Below are 19,075 nucleotides of genomic sequence, written 5' to 3'. Positions count from 1 at the left end.
TCTCGCGGTCCGTGAGTTCGAGCCCCGCATCAGGCTCTGGGCTGATGGCTCAGAGCCTGGAGCCTGTTTCTGATTCTGTGTCTCCCTCTCTCTCTGCCCCTCCCCCGTTCATGCTCTGTCTCTCTCTGTCCCAAAAATAAATAAACGTTGAAAAAAAAAAAATTAAAAAAAAAAATTTTTTTTAAATAAATGAAAGTATCTCATTAACAATTTCTTTCTGAGATTATACTCTACATATTAGATACTTTTTTCTATGACCTTGATATTTTTGAAGACTATTAGTCAGATAGTTTGTTGGATTCCTCAATCTGAGTTTGCCTGAGTTTTTTTATGATTTTTTCCCTGGTGTTACAGATTTGGAAGAATAGCAGAAATGCAAAATGTTTCTCACTACATCTTATCAGGAGACGTCTGATATCAACCCAATTATCACTGGTGATGTTAACCTTGACCACTTGACTGAGTTGTATATGCCAGGTTCTCCACTGTAAAATTACCTTTTTTTTTTTTTTTTTCTCCTTTCCACTCTCCATTCATTAGAGGTGAATCACTAAAGCTGGTCACCATTCCAGGGATAGGGAATTAAGCTCTACTTCCTGAAGGGAGAAGTATCAAAACATTTGTGGACCTACATTAAAATCACTATATAGTTAATGCACCTCTGTGGGGAGATACTTGGAGGCAATGTGTACATCCTGTTTCTCTAAAAAGTTTCACCCACTGATTTTAGCTTTCAGAGGGGTCTTGCCTGCTGCAACTGTTACTGTGGCATAGATCTTTATTTCTCTCATTCTTTCTATATTGATTATTGAAGTTCTTAGAGGAAAGCCCACCCCTTCTCCTCCACGTATGTATTTATCCAATCATTTATTTATATCAGTACAGACTTAGGGCTATTTACTTTGTTCTCTGTCATATAACCTATAGTGTGCCTTTATCCGTGGTTTTACCTTCTGATTTCAGTTACCCGCAGGCAACCAGGGTCTGGAAACAGATGATTCTCCTTCTGACATAAGGTCAGAAGGTCAATAGTAGCCTAACGCTCTGTCACGGTGCTTACGTCATTCACGTCACTTCACCTCATCACGCAGGCATTTTATCATCTCACATCATCACAAGAAGAAAGGTGAGTACAGAACAATTGGATATTTTGAGAGAAAGACCAAATTCCCATACTTTTTGTTAGAGTGTATTGTTATAATTGTTCTATTTTATTGTTGTTGTTGTTAATCTCTTACTGTGCCTCATTTATAAGTTAAACTTTATCACAGGTGTGTATGTATAGGAAAAAACATACCAAAAATAGGATTTGGTACTATCTTTGGTTTCAGACATCCACTGGGGATCTTGTATAACCCTTCCATTGGATAATGGAAGGATGATTGCACTACCACTGTTTCATTGTTCACATCGTTCTAGCTTTTGCTATGGTGCTATGGGCAACTCTTTAAGGTAGGTGCAACTTTTTTTTTTTTAAGCCATTTCCTTATAGTCTGGCACTATGAGATACTACATGCTTCAGAATGCCTAATTTCACAACCTATTTCTATGGAACTCATCTTATATTTTCCTTGACCCAGCCCTAGAGTTAATCTCTTCAAAGGACCCTCATTTCTCTTATTGGAGAATGATGTTGACAAGTCAAGATCTTGACACTAGGTATATTTGTTGTGACTCGGTATCACTGTGTCCAGACCATCTCAGCAGATGGAGCTAGGACACATGTATCTATAGTTACCAGTGTAAACACACATTTCTATACTTACATGTGTACTACGTATATTTTAAAGTAAACCTGAGTTTAGAATAAGCATAGGGTCATACTCTAATCCAGCAGTTATGTTATATTTTAGTATTCAGCTCCATACAAAGAATTTTTCTCTAATATACATTTATTTCTATTTTTTAAAAGAAATTTACTTTTAAAGATGATTTATGATTGGGGAGCCTGGGTGGCTCAGTCGGTTAAGCATCTGACTCTCAATTTCAGCTCAGGTCATGATCTTACAGTTGGGGAGATTGAGCCCCACATCAGGCTCCGCACTGACCACACCGAGCCTGCTTGAGATTCTCTCTCCCTCTCTACCCCTCCCCCACTCACACTCTTTCTCTCAAAATAAATAAAAATTTATTTTTTCTCTCAAAAAAAATAAAAGAAAAATGGTTCATGACTATAACTGTTATATAGATCCATTTATATAAAAATTAATTTGTCTTAATAACCAAATGTTTTAAATATATACAGTACTAAGTATTTCTTTTTTCAATTTTTTAAAATTTATTTGACAAAGAGTGCTCGACTGAGTGGGGGAGAGAGGCAGAGGGAGAGAGAGAGAAAGAGAGAGAAAAGTCTCAAGCAAACTCCACACTCAGTGTGGAGCCCGATGCAGGGCTCAATCCCATGACCCTGGGATCATGATCTGAACCAAAATCTAGAGCCGGATGCTTAACTGACTGAGCCACCCAGACGCCCCTATAATTATAATTATTTCAATACTTCCATTTCACTCTCAAAAATGTCCTAATCTGGATAATAAACTCTAAAGTGACCTTACAATGAATTCATCTGAGCTATGACTTATCAATTCATAAATGCTATGATTTAGAGCAAAGCCTCCCAAGATTTAAGGTTCATACCAATCACCTGAGGATCCTGTTAAACTGCAGTCTGATTTAGTAGGACTGGGGAGGGGCCTGAGAGCCTGCACTCCTCACAAACTCCCAGCTGAAACCAGTGCTGCAGGTGCACACACCACGCTTGGATTGGCAAAGCTGAAGACTACGTAGCTGTTGTTGCATGTGCCTTGTACACAGTTGTCCTGTGTCCTCATCCAGACCCATTGCTACTGAACTCTGTATCCTACTCACTAGGATTCCATTCAAGTCTGTAGCTCTTTTCTTCATTGCTATGCTTATTTCAGTTTGGTGGCTTTGTTCGTAATACAAACAAGGTGAGTTTATATCACTCTGTAAGTTAGATTAGTTGTATTTGACAGGTGGGAATGGGAGGGGTGTCCGGCTTGCCCCCTTTTTATTCTTTAGTAGTTTGGAAAATCGAGAAACTTTAGAACTTATTATTTGCCAGGATACATTCATGTTTTACTTACACAACAGCTGCCTTTTATGAACTTTCCCATTTTCAATTTAGTATTAATTTTGATGAGTTTTTTAACCCAAGGAAAACACTTGTGGAGTCTATTACAAGATTGGTGGACTCACACTGTGATCAGAGACAGATGCTTAAGGGAATAGTGGAGTCATTTGCGATTCGAGACCATTCCTGGTGGGGGGTTGGGTGGGAGTGGGGAGAGAGTGAGAGCGGGGGAGGAACAGAGTAAATATGTAGAGAGTATTGCAATCTCACGGCCATCTGTGCGAACTGCATGCTGCAAATCTCAAACAGAAACAGACAGCATGAAAGCAAATGTTATTAGTTGGTTTCAATATTGTGCCCTTCAAAATTATTTGTTTCACTCCCTTCATTCGTTCATTCATTTATTCCTGGTTACATTTGAATTTTGAGTTCTTATTCTGACACAAGCATTATAATGGGCCCTGGGGACCAAATGCTAAGGGATAGTTCCTGTCTTCTATTAGCAGTGGGTAGAGAAGCTTAGAATGAAAAGTACACAGGTGAATACAATGTTATGTAAAATGTTACGCTGTTGCATGGAGTCCTAAAAACACATTAAGAAAGCACCATATCCTATCTTGGGGATCCTAGGAAAGTTTCACACAGGAAATGGTGTCTACTCTGAGATGTAACAGATGAACAGAAGTTATTCAAGTACAGAAAAACAGGTGGCAAATAACAGAGAAAACAGGGAAGGTAAGAGGAACTGGGTGGAAATAGGGTTGGCTTTAGAACATTGTAAGAAGAGAGATTAGCAGGTGCAAAACCCAAATGCTGAGAAGAAGATAGGATTATCTTGAAGAGAAGAGTATAATTCACTATGGTAACTGTAACTTCCCACTGTTCCCTTTCCCCGGGCTCACTAACTTGGTCATATCAGTGCCACCACCCACCTGGTCACCCAGACGACAAACTAGGAGTCATTCTGGTCTCCTACTCTCTCAATGCTCCCAATTAGATGATCATCTAGTTCTGTCAATTCTTCCTTCTAGGTATATTTAAATTGTATTTATTGTCTGCCTTCATGGGGCCACTAACCTATAGCATGATTGTCTCATACCTTGATTACTATAGGAGCCTCCAGACTGAGTTTCCTCATTTGTTTTAAACCTTTTCAGGTGGCAAAACTTATTTTGACTATAGTGATCTTCCCAAAGACAAAATCTGGTTACTATCACTCTCTCCTTAACTACTTAAGTGACTCTCCATTGTCCGCAGGATCATGTCCAAATTCTTTAACATAGTTACAGCTAAAACCTTTGTTTGGCCGGACTCCTGCCCACACCTCCACCTTGCTGATACAGTACTTGATTCGTTTCATGTACACTTGTTGATCAGCTATAATCATCAAACCAGACACTCTAAATAAAATGATAAATAAAATAACTTTACATACACAAAACTTATATCCTACCAGAAAAGATATTTAAAGAAATAATTAAATTATTACCAACAGTTGTGAGAATTCTTTGCTACCACCACTATACTAACTCTATAGTATTTAGGATTATCTTGAGCCTGACCTATTCTGGAGTGAAGTTTTTCTAGACCTTAATTTTCAAATACACTGATTATTAAAAAAGAAAAAAAAGACATAGTCATGCTATTAGTTACAGTTATACTAGGCGTTATGATAGATAAATCATGAAATTTCAGTTATTTAAGACCATGAAAATTTATTTCTAGTCCCTCAAGTGCTCAGAGGCAGGAAGGACCAGGCAATAATCGTTCAGGCATTTGGGCCAATGAAGATTCTCCCATTATTAACCCAGGGTTTCTAAGTTCGCTGAGCACTGACATCCTGCTGATAGTCAAGGAAAGAAAGAAGTTGGAGACGGGTTTTAGTGGACCAGAACTGGAAGCAGCATATATCCTGTCTGACCACATTCAATTGTCTAGAATTGTCCATGTAGTCAGGCCCAAGTGAAAAGGAGAAATTTCTGGGGAAATTCAGAACAGTTCTGTGCCCAGAAACAGAGGGAGATGGGTTTGGAGAATTGCTAACCAATCTCTACTGCACTCACCAAAACACACAAATGACCAGAAGCAATCATGACCTGTGCCTGTCCGTGAGTGCAGTGAAGTTCACTGGCATTATCCACTCTCGTCTACATCATCTGCCACTTTGGACTGACAGGACCACTGGCCACGCACAGCCTAGCAGGTCAGCCCATCAACACGTGCCTCACACTAGTGAGGATTTCTTCAATTATCACAAATTCAAAAATGGATGATCACTTTTAATATCTTTAAAAAGTTATTTTAGATGCTTCTGGTGTTAAGACTGAAAGGGTCATCTGGCACATTAGTTTTCTCTCAGCTGTGAATCCTCTGTGGAAACATTCCCTCCCGTGCCTATCTTCCCCATCCCTGCCTGTGTCCCCACCAATCTGTGATTTGCTAACTCTTAGTTGTCTTTTAGGCCTTAGTTAAAAATTACCATTTATGTCACGCTCTTGTAGATCACCTCAAATCTGGGTTAGGAGTTCCTTCCGTGAATTCTAAAAGCACTTTGAAATCTCTATCTATGTATACTATAAATATGTGTGAATAATTGTCTAGGTAAACCTTGTATTCATGGAATGTAGCACAACCTGACATATCATGGGTAATATATACTTATTGACTGAATTTATTTGAATTTATCTGTGTGTCATTTATGCAAATGTTAGATTGTGGGACACACAGATATATAAGAAATCCTAGATTTTGAAGACCTCTAGACACACATACATTTATATAGAAACACATTTGTGAAAAATATATATGTATGTAATAGATATTCTTTGTATATGATGAATATATGTATATATATTTTATATATGTTTAGTATATATAACATATAGTGTGTGGACAGGTATGTATGCATATATATTTGTGTGCGCACACACATGCAGGTATATATATATTCAAAAATGATTAATATAAAGGGATCCTAACCCTTAAGGACCTTTAGCTTAGTTTGTGTGTATGTGTGTGTACATGTATGTATGTAGTAATATATGACATATATAAAGTATAATATATATCTCTATCTAAATGCACACACATACACATAATATACACTGTAACACCTTAGGTGATGGGCTACTAACTGACATAGAGGATGAGAAGTCCGAAATTTGCCTCATAGAGAAAGGAACCTGTCCCCCAGTGGTCCAGAAAAGATGGTAAATGGTCTCATCTTCCTGAGCCTGAAGAGGGCTGGCCCTCAGAAGATGTTTCAGTTATACCATGAAGCTTCCATACTTAAGTAAATCAGGAAGGTTGGGAGGACTGACCCAAGAAGAACACTATAGTTCCAAAGACCTAGGCATCAACCAGCTTGGCCAGCATCTTTAACAGGACATCTTACTGGGCACAGCCCGCTGAGAGAAGTGCTGGAAAGAAGAGGCCTATGATACCTTTATTGCAAGACTGTATGGAGAGAAAAGAGAGGCTTGTTTGGAAACATTCCTCTCAGTTTCTCACTGGAAACTATTGCCTGGGAGTAATGACAGAGCTGCTCCCACTTGAAAGCTGATTTAGGAATGGAAGGGCTTACTTTATCTCAGACCCATGACTCATGGGGGAATCAATGAAATCTATTTCTCTTAATGTTTTCCAAAGAGACTTACTGATCAAAGTTGTTTCCTTCCCAGAGGTGTGTTCCTTCTAGTGCAGGGATGAGGCATATCTCTGGGACACCCAGAGGACATTTATAGTCACTTCCCAAGTGGCTCTTGTTCTCTGGATTAAAAACGGAAATTATCTCTCGGCTGTCAATGTAACATCTTCCAGCAGCATGAAATTCTGTCAAACAGAAATTGAAGATGAATAAAACGAAGATACACACTCAGGATTATTCCTATTGTGAAGCAGCAGTGCTCTGCACTGACGATTCTACACCCTAATAGTAGATTTAGGGAAATAGAGACATACTGGTTTTCTAAACGCCCTGTACACTTTGCCACGGGAAGTAGCAGTGATTGAATAGACTGACAAACGCTGTGAGCATATGCAATGAGCCAACCATACCGCACTCCAGGGCAGGATTACAAATGATTTGTGTGCATTTGGGGGGGGGGGGTGGTAATCAGTTATCATAATTCCATTTGTAATTTATGTTTGCATGAAAATGCAGTTTTTAACCATTGCTAGGATTTGAGGCGCGAGTACAACCTGTTTTCATTTTGTCAAACTCCAGAGAATTTCAGCATGTCAGTTCAGTAATATTGCATATCTACATTATTGGATGGCTGGTTTCAAAGAATAAGTAACTACTCTTTATAGGAACAATATTTACAGAATATGTCTGGTGCATGCAAAGCTGTTCATTACCCATCAGGCTTCATTCTAAATAGACACATATCCAAATTCAGGACAAAGGAAAGGAAGACAAGTGAATAGGGAGGGCAGAAATGCGCTCCACTTTAGATACGTCAGCAACACCTGAGATTTAGGTTTTTGGAGAGTAGTGGAGAGGGAAGTTGTAGAGAGGTCCAGCCAGATGAACTGAATGTGAAAGTTTCTTTCTGCCCAGAATAGCAAGGGAGTGGTTAGAGAGATAAGGGGGAGAGAAGACATGGAGACTAGACAGAAACTCAGGTCAAATAGTCAGATGTGAAAACGTATGCATGAAAATGGAAACTGTGGGATAAAATGAAGGGTTCAAGAATTTGGGAACAAATTCCAAATAATTGTAATTATTTAGGACAGCAGACCTAAAGCTTATGTGAGCAACACTCTTAACTTTTCTGAGCTTGTGTTCTCGTGTGCATTTCTGGAAAAAGAGACCTGATTTTACCAGATTTGAAAAGAGATCTATGCAGGGGCACCTGGTTGTCTCAGTTGGTAAAGCATGTGATTCTTGATCTTGGCGTCGTGAGTTCAAGCCCCATGTTGGGTGTAGGGAGTATTAAAAATATATATATATATATCTATATCTATGCATAAAAGTTCAAGTACCACTGATAAGAAATTTAAGGAGTTTAAATCCCCCTCTGTGGAATGTGGGGGAGATAGATGTATTCCTAGTCCCAGCATTTAAACTTAGTGTTCCTTAAGTGCTTTTGACCATGACCAATGGTAAGAAAAATATTTCATCTTGAGACCCTGCACAGTCTCTTTTCTTCTGTCTTACGACTAGAAAAAAAAAGTTTCACGATGTAGTTGTTATCCTTCCTGTTAGATCCACTATGATATTTTCTGTTCTATTCTTCTCTCTTCTATTCTAGGCAATTCTGTTTTATTTACACAATGCTAGTCATGACCTACTAAATTGATTTCATGACCCATTTAGGGATCGCATCCTACAGTTTGAAAAACACTGTTTTAACGGACTCAAATGTGACAAGTGCAAAGGCAAGAAACCATGCAATGCACAGTTTCAGTAGGTGAGGGGAGCTCTCCTTCCAGCACTGACAGAGGTTCAAGTACAAAGAGGAACAGTTGAGGGGCGCCTGGGTGGCGCAGTCGGTTAAGCGTCCGACTTCAGCCAGGTCACGATCTCACGGTCGGGGAGTTCGAGCCCCGCGTCACGCTCTGGACTGATGGCTCAGAGCCTGGAGCCTGTTTCCGATTCTGTGTCTCCCTCTCTCTCTGCCCCTCCCCCGTTCATGCTCTGTCTCTCTCTGTCCCAAAAAATAAATAAACGTTGAAAAAAAAAAAAAAAAAAAACAAAGAGGAACAGTTGACATTCACAAAATTGACATAAGGGGAGTAGGGGGTGGGAGGATAAGCTATGTCCCGGTGAGATGGAGGTGAAGTTTAAAACTCTGTCTAGACTATATGAAAGGAAATGTCCCATTAATTCTGAAAAAAAAAAATACTATTAAACAGAAGACAACTTTAATAATTTTCAATACTTTGCTATGTGGTTCTACAAGTAGAACAGCTGTATACCTATCTGGGTACTGAGAGAAATACCACCCAGTGTGGAAAGAAGAAATAAGATGGGACAAAAAACAGATTTGGAGAAAATAATGATAACCTTCCTTGAGGCCCTTAATAATAAACAATATTTCTATAACTAAACATATGTGACTTTGGGGGTATCATTTTTGCGAGGAGGTTTAGAATAGAGGAGTAACTGTCAAATTGGGTGGACAGACTACTCATGTATTTTTCCATCAAAATTAATGGGAACAACTATAGGCATACCTCATTTTTATTGCACTTTGCTTTATCGCACTTCACAGATACGGTGTTTTTTTTACAGATTGAAGGTTTGTGACACCCCTGCTTCAAGCAACTCTATTGGTGCCATTTTTTTTCAACAGCCTTTACTCGCTTCATACCTCTGTGCCACATTTTGGGAGCTTTTGCCATTTTTTGAGCCTTTTCATTATGATTATATTTGTTAGGGTGATCTATAATCAGTGGTCTTTAATGTTACTCTTGTAATTGTTTTGGGGCTCCACGAGCCACTCCCATAGATGATGATGAAAGTAATTCACAAATGTTGTGCCCGTTCTGACTGTTCCAGCCCTTCCCCATCTCTCTCTCCATTTCCTTGAGACACAACAATATTAAAATTTGGCCAATAAATAACCCTTCAGTGAAAAGAAGAGCCATCGTCTCTCACTTGAAATATAAAGTAAGACATGATTAAGCTTAGTGAGGAAGACGTGATGAAAGCCAAAATAGGCTGAAAGCTAGGCCTCTTGCTCCAAACATTAGCCATGTTGTGAGTGCAAAGGAAAAGTTCTTGAAGGAAATTACAGGTGCTACTTCAGTGAACACACAAATGATAAAGAAGCCAGACAGCCTTATTGCTGATATGGAGAAAGTTTTAGTGGTCTGTGTAGAAGATGCAACTAGCCACAACATTCCCTTAAGACCAAGCCTAACCCAGAACAAGGCCCTAACTCTCTTCAATTCTATGAAAACAAGAGAAATGAGGAAGCTTAGAGAAAAAATCTGAAGCGAGCAGAAGTTAGTTCATTAGGTTTAAGAAAAGAAGCTCTCTCTTTAACAAGGTGAAGCAGCAAATGCTGATGTTGAAGCTACAGCAAGTATCCAGAAGGTCTAGTTCTGTGCCAGATAATTAATGAAGGTAGCTACAGTAAACAACCTACTTTCAATGTAGACGAAACCTCCTTCTATCAGAAGAAGGTGCAATCTAGGACTTTCATAGCTAAAGAGGAGAAGTCAGTGCCTGGATTCAAAGCTTCAAAGGACAGGCTGACTCTCTGGTTAGGGACTAATGCAGGTGGTGACTTTAAGTGGAAGCCAATGTTCATTTATCATTCTGAGAATCCTAGGGCCCTTAAGAATTTTGCAAAACCTACTCAGTCTGTGCTCTATAAATAAAAAAAAAATGTAGATGATATTACATCTACTTACAACATAGTTTACTGAATATTTAAGCCCACTGTTGAGACATACTGCTCAAAAAAAAAAAGAGCTCTTTTTTATGATAGAGAACAATGATAGAGAACAAACTGTGATGGAGGGAAGTGGGTGGGAGTTGGGCTAGATGGGTGATGGGTACTAGGGTACTAAGGAGGGCACTTGTGACGAGCACCAGGTATTGTATATAAGTGATGAGTCACTGAGTTCTACTCCTGAAGCCAATATTGCACTGTGTGTTAACTAACTAAAAGTTAAATAAAAATAAATAATTAAAAAAATAAAAAAGAAATACACTCAGAAGGCTACAGCTGCCATGGATGATGATTTTTCCAATGGATCTAGGCAAAGTAAATTGCAAACGTTCTGGAAAGTATTCACTATTCTAGATGCCATAAAGACCATTTGTGTGTGATTCATGCAAAAAGGTCAAAATATCAACATTAACAGTAGTGTGAAAGGAGTTGATTCCTAGCTTCCTAGATGACTTCAAGGGGTTCAAGTGGAGGAAGTAACTGCAGAGGTACTGGAAATAGCAAGAGAACTAGAATTAGAAGTGGAGCCTGCCAAACTATGGAAGCAGCCCAAGTGTCCGTTGATAGATGAATGAATAAAGAAGAGGTAGTATGTGTATGATAGACTATTAGTCATAAAAATGAATAGAATCTTGCCATTTGCAACAGCATGGATGGCGCTAGACAGTGTAATGCTAAGTGAAATAAGACAGTCAGAGAAAGACACATACTACATGATTTCACTCATATGTGGAAGTTAAGCAACAAAAACAAATGAGCAGAAGGAACAAAAAGAGAAAGAGACACACACCAAGAAATGGACTCTCAACTGCAGAGAACAAACTGATGGTTACCAGAAGGGAGGTGGGTGGGGTGGGGGAAATAGGGGTGGGGATTAAAGAATACACTGATTATATTAAATAAGTACAATAAAATTATATATAAAAAAAGAAGTGGAGCCTGATGATGTGCCTGAATTGCTGCAATCTTGTGATAAAACTTTAAGAGACGAGGAGATACCTCTTATGGGTGAGCAAAAAAGTGGTTTCTTGAGATGGAATCTACTCCTGGTGAAGATTATGTGAAGATTGTTGAAATGACAACAAGGATTTAGAATATTACATAATCTTAGTTGATAAAGCAGCAGTAGACTTTGAGAGGATAGATACCAATTTTGAAAGAAGTTCTACTGTCCATAAAATATTATGGGTGCCGGGTGGCTCAGTCAGTTGAGCGTCTGAATTTGGCTCAGGTCATGATCTCGCAGTTTGTGAGTTCGAGGTCCACGTCAGGCTCTGTGCTGACAACTCAGAGCCTGGATCCTGCTTCACATTCTGTGTCTCTGTCTCTCTCTGCTCCTCTCCTGCTCACGCACACGAGCGTTCATGCACTCTCTCTCTTTATCTCTCTCACTCAAAAATACATAAACATTAAAAAAAATTTTTTTAAAGCATCATATTCTATAGAGAAACATTCATGAAAAGAAGAGTCAATTAATGAGGTAAACTTCACTGTTGTTTTATGTTAGGATTTAAATTGCCACAGCCACCCCAGCTTCAGCAACCATCACTTGGGTCAGTCAGCAGCCATCCACGTGGAGGCAAGACCCTCCACTAGCGAAGAGATTATGACTCACCGAAAGCTCAGATGATGGTTAGAATTTTTAACACTGAAGTATTTTTAAATTAAGGTATCTACATTGTTCTTTTTATGACAGAACGGTATCGTACAATTAATATGCTGCAGTATACTGCAAACCTAACTTTTATATGTGCTGGGAAACCAAACAATCCATTTGACTCATTTTATTGTGATACTTGTTTTATCATGGGGGCCTGGAACGGAACCCACAATATCTCTGCGGTATGCCTGTGTCGGCAAGGCACAGTCATCCAAGCTGAAAACCCTTCTGAAGATGGCATGAAGTACCTTGGAACAATTCAATTAGCTAATCACAGATGGTTGCCAGATATGCAGTCTCAACTTTCATTTCACTAACAAATGTCACAGCTAAGAAAATCTGAACTTTGGGAAATTGGGGGTGATTCCATGGGAAGGGTAACTTCTGTTCTTGTGGTGACTCCATGAAGTCACGTGGAGGAATCTTTGTAGTAATTAGTCATCCAAGAATGAGTGGTCAGCACCACCCAAAAAGTGAGACTTGGGTTGCTCATCACCCTGAAGTTTCCTGTGTAGAGGGCAATCTGAACTTGCGGCAAGACGAAGGGCACTAACAATAATACAACAAATATATTAAACTGAATTTGATCATCAAATTAATACATTCCATAAGTGTATCCTACTTGATTGATATGAATTAATATGTGTCAGTGTTTATGACTATTTTTGAGTAACAGAATCCTTTGATAAACTGATACAAAGTTTTCTTCAGAGAAGTGGACATATGGATAATCACAGGCAGATAGTCAGGCTTTTGCAGGCAATCTAAGGTTTCAGAAACCCTGCAATTCATCCAGAGATGACTAAACCAAGGTTGCGGGACACATTGGTGCACTTGATCTAGTATGAAAATCCACATTTTTCTACTGTTTTAACGGCATAGGAACTACACTTGAAGTTTGCACTTGGGGTCGTGCGGAAGAAGAAGGAAAGTGTTTAAAAGTGATCTCTGTACTTGACATTACATCCCGCGGGCCTATATCCTTTGCTTGACACAATTAAAGGAATACATGTCACACTTAGCCTAACTTCTGAGAAAACTATGTATATTTTTTTGTTTGTTTTTATCAAAAGTTCAAGTTTATTTTTGTGATAAAAAATGTTCCTTTAATCCCAATCTTTTTTATCAGTCCTAAACAGTACTTGATAGGAGAATTAATGAATGGATGGATGAATGAATTATTTAGAGATCTCTGGAAGGAAGGGTAAAGGAAATGATTTAATTATCTAGCGATTCATGCCCAAGAACCCCCATTAGGTGTGGTTGAGTCTCCAAATTTTTCTTTCCAGAAGGAAGATAAATTGTAACTCCATGGAGAACTTTAAGCCTCATGGTCCAAGACAAAAACAACCATCGGATTAGAACATACATAACTACCCCTAACTTCTAGTAGGAGCAGAAACACCATTCAGTACATCATCTGATCCCATAATACAGAAGAGGTATTTGGTTTGATTAACATCTGATAAAGGATAGCAGCTCTATTTATCTTGGATCTCAGAGGCAATGAATTTCCTTCCTCCCAAACCCAATACTGGAATGGTTTTGATATTTCAGATACACAGTACCATCATGAAGTATGATACCCATTGTTCTGTATCAATTATCAACATCTGCAATTCAAACTCTGTATGAACCTTACACACTAAATCACCAGATTCATTTAAACCCAACAAGTACTAAAAATCCATTTAGGCTTTTGGATAACACTTTGCAGGTACTCTACCTACAGAGAAGCAGTAGGAGAGAGAAATGTGTCCCACTCCCTTCTTTACTGTCTGGACCTGTTAATATTCAGGAATATAAGACAGATAAGGCCCTCATATTCAAAATTTATACACACACATATACACATAAACACATATACATATATATGCATATACATGTGTATGTATATATACATACATATATAGATGCATATACATAAATAGATACATATATACATATATGTACATATATGTATATATAACATTTTTGAAAAGGTATATATAATTTAAAATATCAAATAACTTCTGTTTTTATAGGACACACTCAATAGCATCAAGAAGTTGACCCAAAGCCCATTTACATATTAAAAATTCTTGACCTTTAAAGAATATATTGTATCTACCCTAACAGAAATTTTGAAAAGGTAAAATATTTTTTATTTTCCCCTACTACTGGAAATGGTAAAATAAATAAATAAAAGAGTGACATACCAGTAAATTCATAAATAACCATCCATCATTCAATTATGACTATTTTAGCTAGCATACAAATGTGTATCAAGAATTAAGAATGGCCAGCAACAATGACACTTCTCAAAGTGACACACACAGCTGAGTGGCATCTCCAATGCACTAAATCAAGTTCAGTTGAAGAAATGTAAATGTCTCCAAATTTTTTTTAATGTTTTATTTATTTATTTATCTATTTATTTATTTATTTATTTATTTGAGAGAGAGCACAAGTGGGGGAGGGGCAGAAAGAAAGGGACAGAGGACCTGAAGCCTGCTCTGGGCTGACAGCAGTGAGCGGATGTGGAACCTGAACTCACGAACTGTGAGATCATGACCTGAGCTGAAGTTCGAGGCTCAATCCACTGAGCTACCCAGGCGGCCACGTCTCACAGAGACACAGGGAAATGTTTCCTTCTGTTCAGCATTTTAGTAAGGCAGGAAAACAAAAACTTTGTCCAGGGACATCTATGAGTACAATTCAGTGTCCTTCAAAGGATGACCTGCTGAGCTTGGAGGTGACAGTGAATGGCAGAGTTGAAGCTCATTTTGAAGATGCTCCCAACTGTCAGTCTTGCAAGAGACACGATGTAGTCTCTGATAATAACAGGGTTGGTTCATTACCTACTGAAAACTTCTTTAGTGAGATGGAGTACCCTCAAGGCAACAGAGAACTTTCAACTGCCTTCATAATTGGCAAGAAGTCATTGGTGAAATTAACGCCTATTACCCACAAGTACAAGGAAATAATCTAAAACAAAAGCCTTCTTCTAGTAGATATCTGCTTTTTAAATTGGCCATAAAATTGCAAGTCAGACTTCTGAGATACAACTAATGTCAACAAACACCTATTGAAAGGAATAAATCATGCAATCATTCCCTTCAACAGCAACTCCTAAAAATGAGAGAAAAAAAAATAACTCGGTGGCCTTTCAGAGAATTGGTCTTTTCCTGGCCTCTACCAACTGCCACAGAGGTTCCTTAAAAAAAAAAAAAAAAAAAAAATGTTTATTTCTGAGAGAGATGGAGACAGAGCAGGCACGGGGGAGTGGCAGAGAGAGGGAGAGAGACAGAGTCTGAAGCAGGCTCCAGGCTCTGAGCTATCAGCATAGAGCCCGACGCAGGGCTCAAACCCATGAACTGGAAGATCATGACCCGAGCCAAAGTCAGACACTCAACCAACTGAGCCACACAGGCACTCCCCAATCACTATTTAAAATAGGCAATGTATTCATGAAAATCCCCTCATCAAAATTTAGCATGACAAGATTGTAAGACAGTTTCCTTGATTGAAATATCTTCAGAGGATTTCAAAAATTATCCGCTAAAACCTGAAAATAGCAAATTGAGAAGTTCTAGGCTACATTTTATATATTGACATATTAATGGGAATTATTCCATTAAATCACTATAACTGATAAAGTGACTGCAGTTTTATCCCACTCATCTAATGGATTTATGCACACTGAAATAACACCTTCTTTGATTAGATTCATTAAGCACAATTTGCATTTTAAAATACTAATTCCAGGCATAAGATAGCCATGGTCCTAAAAGATAACTGGCAAAGACTCTTGAAGAGTATGTCTCCATTATGTGGATAAGTAGTAGTTCTTCTTTTAAATGTAGTTTCCTGAATTGATAATTTAACTATTTTAAGATTATAACAATTTCAAGACACTCAACTTTTTTTAATCGGTATTCTTATCCACAAAAACAGATTTGGTGCTAAATAGTATCCAAAGTTTCCCTCAGCTAGGCTGACCATAAAATTTATCATCCAGATGAGGACACTTTTGATATTACAAGAGGGTGCCATTAATAATTACCGTGGGGGTGGGGGTGCCTGGATGGTTCAGTTGCTTAAGCTTTCAACTCTTGGTTTCAGCTCAGGTCATGATCTCAGTGTTTGTGAGTTTGAATCTGGCACTGGGCTGCTCACTGACAGTGTGGAGCCTGGTTAGGATTCTCTCTCTCTCTCTCTCTCTCTCTCTGCCCTCCCCCGCTCATTCTCTCTGTCTCTCTTGAAACAAATAAGCTTAAAAAATTTTTTTTAAATAATTACCCTGGGAAAATAGCTACAAACTAGAACTATCCCAGGCAAAGTAGTACATATATTCACCCTCCTTTTATCAGTACTTGTTTTCAGCTCTAGAAAAGGGCTTGAACTGCTGTGTCAACTAGAGGTCATTAACATTAGCAAATAGATAATTTTATGTGTAAAGTGTGTGCTGCTAAAGGAATTAAGAAATAAGTTTTCGGGGTGCCTGGGTGGCTCAGTGAGTTAAGGGTCCCACTCTTGATTCCGGTTCACGTCATGATCTCACGGTTCGTGGGATCGAGCCTCACATCCAGCTCTGTGCTGACAGCATGGAGTTGGCTTGGGGTTCTTTCTCTCCCTCTCTTCTGCCCCTCTCCTATTCAGGCATACGTCTCTCCCTCTCTCTCTCAAAATAATTAAACTTCAAAAATAATTTTTTTTAATAAGTTTTTATCTTCTTCCAAGCTTAATTATTCTTTGAAATGCTTTTTTGCAATCTCAGTTTGTTTAGCGCATCTACTTTTGCAACGATAAGAAAGGAAAAATGTCAAGGCAGGTCCTTATGAGCTCTAACTTTCAAATTGATTTAACTTAAATTCCACAGAAGGGATTCCTTCCTTTCAAAGGACACATTCAAAGTTTCCTAAATCCAAGGCCCCAGGATTTTATTCTGTGTCTTTGGTTCTTCATTCCTGGACCATCATTAACAATCACAAAGTCAGCCAATTAGCATTTTCCGTGATGTAGATCTATCTGTTGCTGTGTTCTAGAGTCATTTTGCAGCTGAATATTGTATATTTATTGCACAATAAATTTTGCATATTTGTTGATAGCACAGACACTGGAAGGTAAGGAAACTTCATCTATATGTATTATAAAAATGAATGATCACCCTCCTTTACTTATATTTGCATGTTTTTCTTTAAAAAGTTTTTTAATGTTTATTTATTTTTTTAAGAGAAAGAGAGGTACAGTGTGAGAGGGGAGAGAGAGAGAGAGAAACACAGAATCCGAAGCAGGCTCCAGGCTCCGAGCTGTCAGCACAGAGCCTGACACGGGGCTCAAACTCGCAAACCGTGAGATCATGACCGAAGCCGAAGTGGGATGTCTAACCAACTGAGCTGCCCAGGCGCCCGTGCATATTTTTCTTTATATATTTCTATATCAATTACCTACTATTGCACAATAAAATAACCCAAAATTTAATGACTGAGAGCAGAGGTCAGCATACTTTTTCTGTGAAAAGCCAGAGAATAAATACATTTGACTTGGAGAACCAAAAGAAAGACAAAATCAGAGATAATATGTAGACTCCTAGGTGACAAGAGAAAAAAACATGTTCCCACCAAAATTTTATTGACAAAATCCAAAAGTACAATAATGGCTGAACACATCTTTTTTGTAATACAGATCTATTATTAAAAGAATGGAATTTTTCTTTTGGCTAATCAGGGTACAGAGTTCACGTTCCCTCAATAGTAAAAAAACATGGCCTCTTTCTCTGGCAAAGGCTTTGCTTGCTTCTCTGAAACAATGTCCTTCTTGGGAAATCACCAGAAGGTATTGTCTCCATGTCTCTATCTCCCTTTTGGCACTCCTATACTGCTCACAAACTGTTGGGTAATTTTTCAAATGGGTTAAAAGCCCAGAGATAAGTTTCTTGAGTTTGAATTCTAGACATACTATTCATTAGCTGTGAAATCTTTGACTACTTATTTAACCTATTTAGTATCTGTTTCCTCATAAGATGATTAGTTGTGTTATAATCACAGAATTATTGTAAAGGTTGAATGAATTAGGAGCACCTGGGTGGCTCAGTCAGTTAAAGCATCTGACTTTGGATAAGGGCATGATATCACGGTCTGTGGTTCGAGCCCCGTGTCAGGATCCATGCTGACTACTCAGAGCCTGGAGCCTGCTTCTGATTCTGTGTCCCCCTCTTTCTCTGTCCCTCTCCTGCTCAGGCTCTGTCTCTCTCTCTCTCTCAAGAATAAATAAACATTAAAAAACAATTAGGGTTGCCTGGGTGGCTCAGTGGGTTAAGTGTCTGACTTCGGCTCAGGTCATGATCTCTCAGTTCGTGGGTTCAAGCCCCGCATTGGGCTCTCTGCTGACGGCTCAGAGCCTGGAGCCTCCTTCAGATTCTGTCTCTCCCTCTCTCTCTACCCCTCCTCTACTTATACTCTATCTCTCTCTCGCTCAAAAATAAACATTAAAAAAAACCCATCTAATGAGTTAATAAATGCAAGAATTTAGAACTGAATGCGACATACTATACAGCACTCAATATAAATGCTCTCCCTTGGGGGCACCTGGGTGGGTCAGTGGTTGAGGCTCTGACTTCAGCTCAGATCATGATCTCACAGTTCATGAGTTCAAGCCCCATGTCAGGCTCTGAGCTGTCAGCACAGACAGCTATCCACATGTTATCCACAGCTGGAGCCTGCTTCAGATTCTGCCCCTCCTCTGTCTGTCTGTCTGCCTCCCTCTCTCTCTCTCAAAAGTAAATAAACATTAAAAATTAAAAAAAAAATGCTCTCATTTTTTGTATTTTTCCCCAGACTTTTTGAGATATAAACTCATGCTTAACTTGCTCACCATGCAAAAGCAGGCTGCAAGTCAGAGTTGACCTGCAATGCGTAGTTGGCCAACCACGGA

At 38.8% G+C, this 19,075-nt stretch overlaps 1 long non-coding RNA gene across 1 annotated transcript in view; it reads left to right on the top strand.

Moving 5' to 3' along the window:
• Positions 1–251: 251 nt before the first annotated feature.
• Positions 252–19,075, top strand: part of LOC147571911 (uncharacterized) — a 56,247-nt gene continuing 37,423 nt past the window's right edge. The window contains exons 1-2 of the long non-coding RNA XR_015246800.1: positions 252–1,126; positions 1,332–1,452. This is a non-coding gene — a long non-coding RNA (uncharacterized LOC147571911). The remainder of the gene's footprint in view (positions 1,127–1,331; positions 1,453–19,075) is intronic.

The sequence above is a fragment of the Puma concolor genome, chromosome F2 (assembly GCF_028749965.1).
Source record: "Puma concolor isolate L17-30 chromosome F2, mPumCon1.1.hap2, whole genome shotgun sequence".
Classification (NCBI taxonomy): Eukaryota; Metazoa; Chordata; class Mammalia; order Carnivora; family Felidae; genus Puma; species Puma concolor.
This window is presented reverse-complemented; position numbering and strand designations above follow the sequence as displayed.